Source organism: Amborella trichopoda, chromosome 2, assembly GCF_054954075.1.
Source record: "Amborella trichopoda isolate Santa Cruz 75 chromosome 2, AtrichopodaSantaCruz75HAP2 v2.0, whole genome shotgun sequence".
In the NCBI taxonomy this organism is placed as follows: Eukaryota; Viridiplantae; Streptophyta; class Magnoliopsida; order Amborellales; family Amborellaceae; genus Amborella; species Amborella trichopoda.
This window is the reverse complement of record NC_142337.1, coordinates 39,120,890-39,130,430: the sequence shown is the minus strand read 5'-3', so window position 1 is coordinate 39,130,430 and position 9,541 is coordinate 39,120,890.

Sequence of the window (9,541 nt, the reverse complement as noted above, 5' to 3'; positions counted from 1 at the left end):
AATGTATGTAGCATATTTCTAAACAACACAACACAACATTAGAACACAACAAATTCAGCAGCATATAACACAACACTTACTTGATTCATCACCATTACTATATATGTTCCATGTCTTCATAAGTCCCATCAATAGCTACCATAGTGTCGTTTAACCTGTAATAAGAAAATTCCTTAAAAACGTTTAATAAATCCATGTTACATTCACAAGGATTACAAAGATGGAGCAATTATTTATGCATACTTTGAATGAGCGAATGATGGACAATTTCTTTTGTCACGTCCACTCTCCTTACAAACTACACACTTTCGAATACCATCCTTCACATTTCTTTTGCTTTCGCTTTCTCTAACTCTACCTCAGACTGAGATTTATGTCTTGTAGGGCAAGTTCGCCCTTTGTTCGTGCCCGCGGGGGCTCAAGGATATTTTGAAGAGGGTAACCCTCATTTGTTCTACTGCTACTGGGGGTCTTGTTAACATCACTTGATTCTACCCTACTCGTAATATGGCATCAACTTTTGCACATATAACACCAAAATTAGACATTATCAATTCATAGAGTTCCATGCTTTCTGAGGCATTCTTTGTGAATTTTCGAGCCATTTGACAAACTTTATTATAACGAATAGACCGGGCTTGAGCAGAAGAGACTTGAATTTTCTTGCCTCTTTCAGCACATCCTTTTTCCATCGATTCATTATGAAATGTGATGAAATATCAAAAATATTATTGATCGAAATGATTCTAAGCACCTTCCTGCAAAGAATGCCTAACCTATTATACAAGTCCCAAGTACAAGAAGCAGTTTGATTATGACTGTTGAATTCTACAACACATATCCTAGTTCCACTTCCAGGTTTTGTCACCATATAGGTTGCAACTGTGTCGTTGTCTTCGATGGCTTCAATCTTGTAATTTGTGGAATCTACAACTTCTTCTCCAAAAACTTCATCATTTTGTGTGTATAGATCTTTGAAACTTGTGCCTCTATGAAAGTAGCAGTTCTCAAAATAGGAGTAGAATTAGTGTTCTTTAAGTCATTCTCCCTCATTTTGTTAAAGCTTCTTTTCACTTTTTGAGTAATTTTCAACAAAAAGTGCAAGCTTGTTGTAGGAGTTAAGTACATCTTAACGTGCTTATTCATGCCTTCACTTATTTGAGTCGTTGACATACTGACTGTGGATGCAACAACCCATTGCATTTGATAATTGTATATTCTAATGAGTCATTCATTTTGTTGCAGATTATATTTCTCAATAAGGAATTTCCAATTTGTCTCAAACTCTTCTACGGTTGGGCTTGTTATGTACTTCTTAAAAATTTCTGAAAAGGTGATATGCCAACGCAATACATTGCACAAATTTTCTTTCACCTTTGCAAGTATGTGCAATTTGCAATAGTGATGCCTACTTTTTTTTAGAATTTGTCTCACTTCTAATCAATGATAATTACACCGGGTTGACGACCACTCATTGCTTCTAGTTACGTTTTAAATACCTATACAAATGGCTCCATCTTCTCATCAAATATAAGTACGAACCCAAAAAACGTTGTGTTGAAGTGGTGATTCACACTAAGTATGGGAGCAAAGGGCATGCCAAACAAATTCGTCTTGTATCTCGTATCAAAAGTCACCACATCTGAAAAATGTTGGTACAACACCCTTGACATGGAATCTACCCATAGCACACTGATTAGATGACCATCTTCATCTAATTTAACCCTATAGAAAAATGAAGGTTTTGATTCATTCATTTCGTACAGCCATTGCATAGCACGATTGTCATATTCTCCTTTCAATTTTCTACGGTTCTTTGCTATTTCGTTTTTAATATCTTTTTGTGAGCAATGGAGAGTATCAATCTCCCAAGCTTGCTTTGCCAGCTTGCTTTGTAAAAATATCATAAATATTCATAGATTTCAACAAATCAAAGTTCATAGAATTTATCATCAACTTTGTTGCATTCAATATTGTTCGATGTGATCGAATTAGTCTAGCTTTCCTTGTCATACCCACTCATTACTAGAATTTAAGCTTATGCATAGCTTAGCCTTGCATCCACACCTTGATTGAGGGATATCCCTTTTACGTACGATATCTTTCTCAACCCTAAACCCATCTCTAGAGCAATTAATGTCCCTATTTATTATTTTTCTATCCTTATTATTGTGTGTAGTTCCCTTTCGGATGCCAAACCCATGCACTAATGCAAATGCCTTGTAATATTCACATTCATATTCTTCAGAACTAAACTTCATTCTAATGTGGGGTTCTTCGATTTCCGTATTTATAAATTTCTTTGGGGGAGGGGGGGTTACGAGCATGTGATCTTGCTCGATGGGTTCAATGTCGCCTCCCATATTGTCTTGATCTGACAATGTTGGAGATGACACACTGCCTGAAATGGATCGGCCCCATCTCAAGTACTTGAATGAGCCTATACAAAACAAAATTTGTATAAGAACTTGACTAACAAATTTTACACATAAAGTTTAAATGAATGAATTTTGTACTTCACAATATCCAATGTGTTCTCCTTACCAGACCGAAGACAGAAAGTGATAGCTCGAGCCCAATACGTTTCTGTAATTTTAGAGAGATAAAAGTTAGAAAGAGAAAGTGAGAGACAAAGCCTAGTATCTTATCTTCCATTGCTTTCTAATAATGTCAACGATCATGTAATTAGTGTATAAGCCCATTGAAATTAATTAATTATCCAAGAAATTGACATTTACATGTTCTATTTTCTTTATTATTTAAAGTGGAAATATATCATAGAACTAAATACATAAACCAATACCAAATAGAAACCATAAAACTGTCGCATAATGTATTGATGATATTCATGTAAGAAAGTAAAAAACCATCACATTGATGCCAAGGAGACACAACAAGGAGAGGATGTTTGGAAAGAGATGTAAAACCAATGTCCTCGTAATCCTTTTTAGGACACATGATTTAACCTCTCTCATTGATTTTAGCAAAGACAGAGGATTACTTTTTTCTCCAAAAAAAGAAAACCGTTGGTGGAGATGGATCAATGTCTTACCAGATAACACATTATACATGAAAACTCCATTGCTCATCCAAAGATCTGCCCATATCAGGGTATTGGGATTGGGGGTTAAAGAGAGAGAGAGAGAGAGAGAGAGAGAGAGAGAGACCTTTATTGGGCTATGAGAGAGAGAGATAGCCCGTAGCCTCTGTTGAGGGGAGAGAGAGAGAGGCCCAAAGAGAAAACTAAAGATGAGATAGAGAGAAAGAGGAGGAGCGTACCTGGTGGAGCAACCTCCGTGGAGAATGGTTTCGCGTTGGAGGAAGAAGAGCATGGCTAGGGAGAGAGAGAGGAGGATGCAAGGCTCTGGTTTTGTTTACATTGGAGAGAGAGAGAGAAAGAGAGAGAGAGAGAAAGAGGAGGAGCGTATCTGGTGGAGCAACCTCCGCGGAGAATGGTTGCGTGTTGGAGGAGGAAGAGCATGGCTAGGGAGGGAGAGAGGAGGATGCAAGGCTCTGGTTTTGTTTATATTGGAGAGAGAGAAAGAGAACATCGTGAGGTTGGAGGAGGAAGAGCACGGCTGGGGAGAGAGAGAGGAGGAGGCATGGCTCTGGTTTTTGTTTACATTGGGGAGAGAGAAAGAGCCTTGTCAGGCTATAGGAGGAAGAGCATAGCTGGGGAGAGAGAGAGGTGGAAGCAAGGCTCTGGTTTTGTTTACATTGGGCAGAGAGAGAGTCTCGTGAGCTGAGAGACACATTTGTTTGATAGTTTAGAGAGAGAGACCCTCTTGAGGTGAGAGAGAAAGGCAGGCTATCAGGAGAAAGAGTGCAAAACATTAAATGTGTTTAGTTTGAATTTTGGGACAATATCTCTCACCATCCATTCAATGACCACTCCCTCATCACCGTTGACACATTTTCCTTATTTATATGATGCCGCTTACCATATCATTTCGTTATCTTACATTGGCAAGCTTTTTATGCTTCCCCTGCAGCATAGAAGTTCCATCCTCCCCTTTATCCAACCGTCCATTCTGAATGGAGGGCTAAGATTGCCCCAATCACATGTCATGTCTCTACACTATTTTATTTTTAGTTTTTTTTCTATAAACTATTTTGACATCCAATTTTAGACGTCTATTCCTCTATTAAACGCGCACTAGCGAAAAATATATAAAAAAAATATTTTCAATAAAATAAAATGATAAAAAAACCCCTAATAGTTTCAAGGAGTATTTTGGTCATTATATGTTATTGAAAAATTATTTTTAATACTTTTTATAGGTGTGCCCCAATGAGAATATAGCACATACCAAATATCATATTCATAAAATTTATATAAAAAAACTAAAAATGTAATACTTTGAGACGTCGGACGTAAGATCAAACGGTGAGTAGCTCTCTTGATCAAAATTGGGCGGCGGGATGGTAGGGGGAGGATAGCACTTTTATGTTATAGGGGAAGCAAAGAAACCTTTCCCCATATATATATATATATATATATATATATATATGGAAAAAGCTTCTGTGAGCCAATGGGCTCACAAGAAAAAATGAGCCCAATGGCTCAGATTGAATCTGAGCCAATTTAATGATCACAGATGCTCGATAGTGTTTGAATTTTAATTATTTTCTACAAATTCAAATCACTTGAAATTTTAGATGTGTGTTGATAAAAAAATAGGTGAATATTAGAAAAATATTTAAAAAATATTTTACACGAAACAAAATGATCAAAATACCCCCGTAAATTTTTGGTCATTCTTAATTTTACAGATTATTTTTTTTATATTTTTATTAGGTGCGGCTTGATGAGAATAACATTCACCTAAACTTTTAAATGATTTGGATTTGTAGAAAAAAAAAACTAAAATTCAAACATTCTCGGCCGTCAGATCGGCCCAGATTCAATTTGGGCCATTGGGCTTATACTATTCTGTGAGTTAGTGAGCTTACCTTAGCATCTTCCTATATATATATATATATATATATATATATATATATATATATATATATATATATATATATATATATATATATATATATATATATATAATATAGGGCAGTTGACTTACAACTACATATGAGCCTAACGGCTTAGATGCAATCTGGGCCGATCCAAAGATCACAATTGCATTTCATATTTAAATTTTAATATTTTTTTTATAAGTCTAAATCACTTGAAAGTTTGAATGTGTGTTCTTTAAAAATAGTATAATCCAATAAAAATATCAAAAAACGATTTCGTGAGAAATAAATTTACCAAAATACCCTCAAAACTTTTCAGAGGTATTTTGGTCAATTGATATATTGCAAATTATTATTTTTAAATATTTTTATTAGGTAAGCCTTGATAAGAAGAATGGACACTTAAAATTTCATGTGATTTAGATTTATAAAAAAAATTAAAATTAAAATGTGAAATGAAGTCGTGTTCGTCGGATTGACCCAGATTCAATTTGGGCGTTAGGCTCATATGTAGCGGTATGCTCACTGGCCTATATATATATATAATATATATAAAAGGAAATGCTGGCGTAGGCCCACTAGGTCCGTGAACGTACTGCCAAGGACATGCTAGGTCCGTGATGGTAAAAAATTCACACGGAATCGCAACTGACAGCGCGTCCTCTGTTGTGGGGCCGTTCAATGAACTACCACGGACATAACATGTCCGTGGTGGTGGCAAAACACTTATATATGGTAAAAAAATCTATGCTTGAACATGAAGTTCTAGTTGTTCATAAAACTTTGTAATTTTTTGAATAATTGTTTGGATCTTCAACTCCTAGATTAGTCTTTTACATGAATTTTTGTAAAAAACTAGGTTTGGACATAAAGTTCCGATCCAGTCTAAAAATCTTTGACGTCGGATCTTCAAATTTTGAAATGGGTTATTACAAAAATTCGTGTTGGAAATTGGTGTTCCAACCCAAAAACTTATGCGAATAAAAGAAAAAATCCATTCTCAAACCTTAGGGGCCGTTTGGATACCTGAAAATATATTGTCTTCGAAATATATTGCTAGCGTAATACATTACTGTGTAATACATTACCTGCAAATGGTTTTGTCACTGTTTGGGTAGTATTTAGATGAAACCTGGGAAATACATTGTTATTGTTTGGCTATGTCCAGAAGAAATCTGGGAAATGCATTACGAATATTTTTTTTTTTCTTTTTTGGATTTATATCCAAAACATGGTTGAGTGTACAATCCATATTAATATGTAGCTTAAACTTTATAATTGCATCAGGCATAAGAATTAGCCACACCTTTTGTATGCTTATGCATCTTGACCTGAAATCACATATTTTCAAGATGTTAACACTTTGGAATAACATACTTTTATTATGATAAGACATCATATTTTATATGTTTTATTTTCTTGTGCTAAGCCTTTTGAGCATCTCTCTCCAAAAAACTTCTATAGGCAAATTCAAAAGAAAACAAAAGTTTGGAGAAATTTGGCTAGTAACCTAGAAGGGTTTATGACTAAATGAGATGTATTGGAGGATAAATTACGTTAGGACATTGTAGGAGATTGAAGAGGTAAATTAATTTTTAAAAAATAATAATTCAAGCACACTGATTTCACGATTCTTTGTGGGTGAACTCAAACGGCCCCTTAGAGTTATGATTCAAGGGTGTTTTAGGAAAAAAATGTTAAAAAAAAAAAGAATACAAATATAACAGAAAACATTCTATGTTCCCCTACAACATAAAAGTTGTATCCTTCCCTTATCATCCAGCCGTCCATTTTTTATCAAGAGAGCCGCTCACTGTTTGATCTTAGATCCGACGTCTCATAATATTTTATTTTTAGTTTTTTTAATACAGATTTTCTGAATATGAAATTTGGTACGTGCCATCTTCTCATTGGGGCACACCTATAAAAAATATTAACAATAATTTTTTGATAAAAAATAATGGCCAAAATACCCCTTGAAACTTTCAGGGGTATGTTGGTTATTTTATTTTATTGAAAATATAAATTTTATATTTTTCATTAGTGCGAGTTTAATAGAGGAATGGGCATCCAAAATTTGGTGTCAAAACAGTTTATAGAAAAAAAAAATTAAAAATAAAATAATGTGGAGACGTGACATTTTGATTGGGCAATCTTAGCCCTCCATTAAAAAATAGACGGTTGGATAAGGGGAGGATAGATGTAAGGAGAAAATAGAAAGCTTTCACTAACAAATATATTTTAAATACGTTTTTACAAGGAAAGGCCATGTTTTTCTTTTGATGCATACAAGAACAAGGAACCTTTTTGCTTATGTTTTATCTCCGACAGTCGAAAAGTATTCGTGAGTGTCTATGGGGAAGTTATCAATATTTGGGTCCTTTGGTTCTTATAGCGCCCTTAGCATGCTCCCACGGTGCATACTATACATTAACTCGCTAGTAAAAAGGGGAATATTTTTTTATGTGAATATTTGGGATGCAACTAACAATAACTAAAAGATTATTTTTCCCAAAAAAGAAAAAGAAAAAATGGAGTTCTTCACTACCTAAATGTCGGCCTCTGAAAATTGAATGCTCCTTGTTCAATATCTAGATGTTATCTTTTCCAAGCATATAGGACTTGAGATTGGGATTTTTTTATTTTTTTTTGAGATTAATCGCTAAAGCACAGTTTGAAAAATTGGTGATCCGAATCGGAATTGCTCGATTCCGATGGGGAATCATCGATGGCAATCTGGTTCCCATCATATATCGGGAACCGTTCGGGTCCCCCTTGAATCGGTCAATTCTCAAAACCGACCGATTCTGTCAGGAATAAGGCAAATTTGTTCGGCTAGAGTCGATCGGTTCCTGTTTGAACCGGTTTGAGTGATGAAACTTGAATAAAAGTATTTTTTTAATTTTTTATTTATAAGTGCACTTTTAATTTAAGTTTTTTTAAATAAGAGGCAACAATCCATGCTATATTTTTTGTCCTAAAAAGTGGCATCACCTTCATGTGGACCCCACTAACCAATCGTACGCCCCACATGCTGATAAGTAATGCACATGCTCAACGACTCATACATATTGTGTGAGGCTTTTACAGATGTTTTTGTTTCATTCAATCTTTGACGTGGGGACAAATTTGTCTCATTTCTTCACCACCACATGAAATAAACTTTGGGGTCTCTCTTTCTCTCTCCTTGCCCCCGTTGGCGTCTCTCTCCCCATTGGCATCTCTCTATATTAACAACCTGTATCTCTCTCTCTCCCCCCTTGGCATCTCTCTACAAATAGTCAATTCCACTATAAGTATATCTCTCTCTACTAACAACCACTTCTAATACTTTGGTTCTCTATAGTTTCTTTTAAAAAGCAAAACTCTTGAGTTGATATCAAAAAATAATAATTGAATAAGAGATATTCCTTTTATTATCATGTTGCATTTTAAGCTTTTACTATAAAATGAATTTGATAGACAAAAAGTACTCAACATGAGACATGTTATCAAGATTTATATATTTTTGACACAATAATGAAAAACTTTAATACAATTGGCACTGGTTTTTTTAGAAACCTAAAAAACCATATTTTTTAGAAATTATAGTGATTTTTTGAAATTTTTTTGAAGCTAAGATTGGCCAATTTTTCGATTGGGATTGCCACTAACCAATCCAAAATAGATTTTGAGGTGGTCAATTCTGATCACCAATCCATTTTTTTTAATCCTTGCTCAAAAGATTACATCCCTAAAATATGAGGTCCTACAAATATTCCTTTGTTTACTTGAGGGAGTAATGGATGACAAAAACAACATTTTTTTTTCTTTTGGCACTGTTTTTTAAAGGATAGAATACTAAAACACCATGTATCTTTGTTACAAGGAGGCTACAATTGTTACTAGCCACATTTATCTTTATTACAAGGCAGCTACAATTGCTACTAGCCACTATATGCTAAATTGGATGGGCTCGACCGCCACAAAGTTTGAGTTTGTTTTTTAGGTTACCTTTGAGTCTAATTAATGACACACTAATAATTACCAATTTTAAATTTGATGGACAAGATTGATTGTGACCTCCTTGTTTAAAAATAAATAGTCTCATTGCATTCTATTTCTTGATTGGGGGAAGGTTAGTTGATGGGCTATTTCTCTCACAAGAAAGGTTTCTCTGCTTCTCCTACAGCATAAAAGTTCTATCTTCCCCCTTATCCAACCGTCCATTCTGAATGAAGGGCTAAGATTGTCTCAATCACAATGTTATATGTCTTTACACTATTTTATTTTTAATTTTTTTTCTATACACTATTTTGACACCAAATTTTGGATGTCTATTCCTCTATTAAACTTGCACTAGTGAAAAATAATAAAAAAATATTTTCAATAAAATAAAATGACCAAAATACCTTTGAAAGTTTCAAGGGGTATTTTGGTCATTATATTTTATCGAAAAAATATTTTTAATATTTTTTATAGGTGCACCTTAATAAGAAGATGACATGTATCAAATTTCATATTCATGTAATTTATATGAAAAAAACTAAAAATAAAATATTTTATAATATAGGATTTAAGATCAAATAGGGAGTGA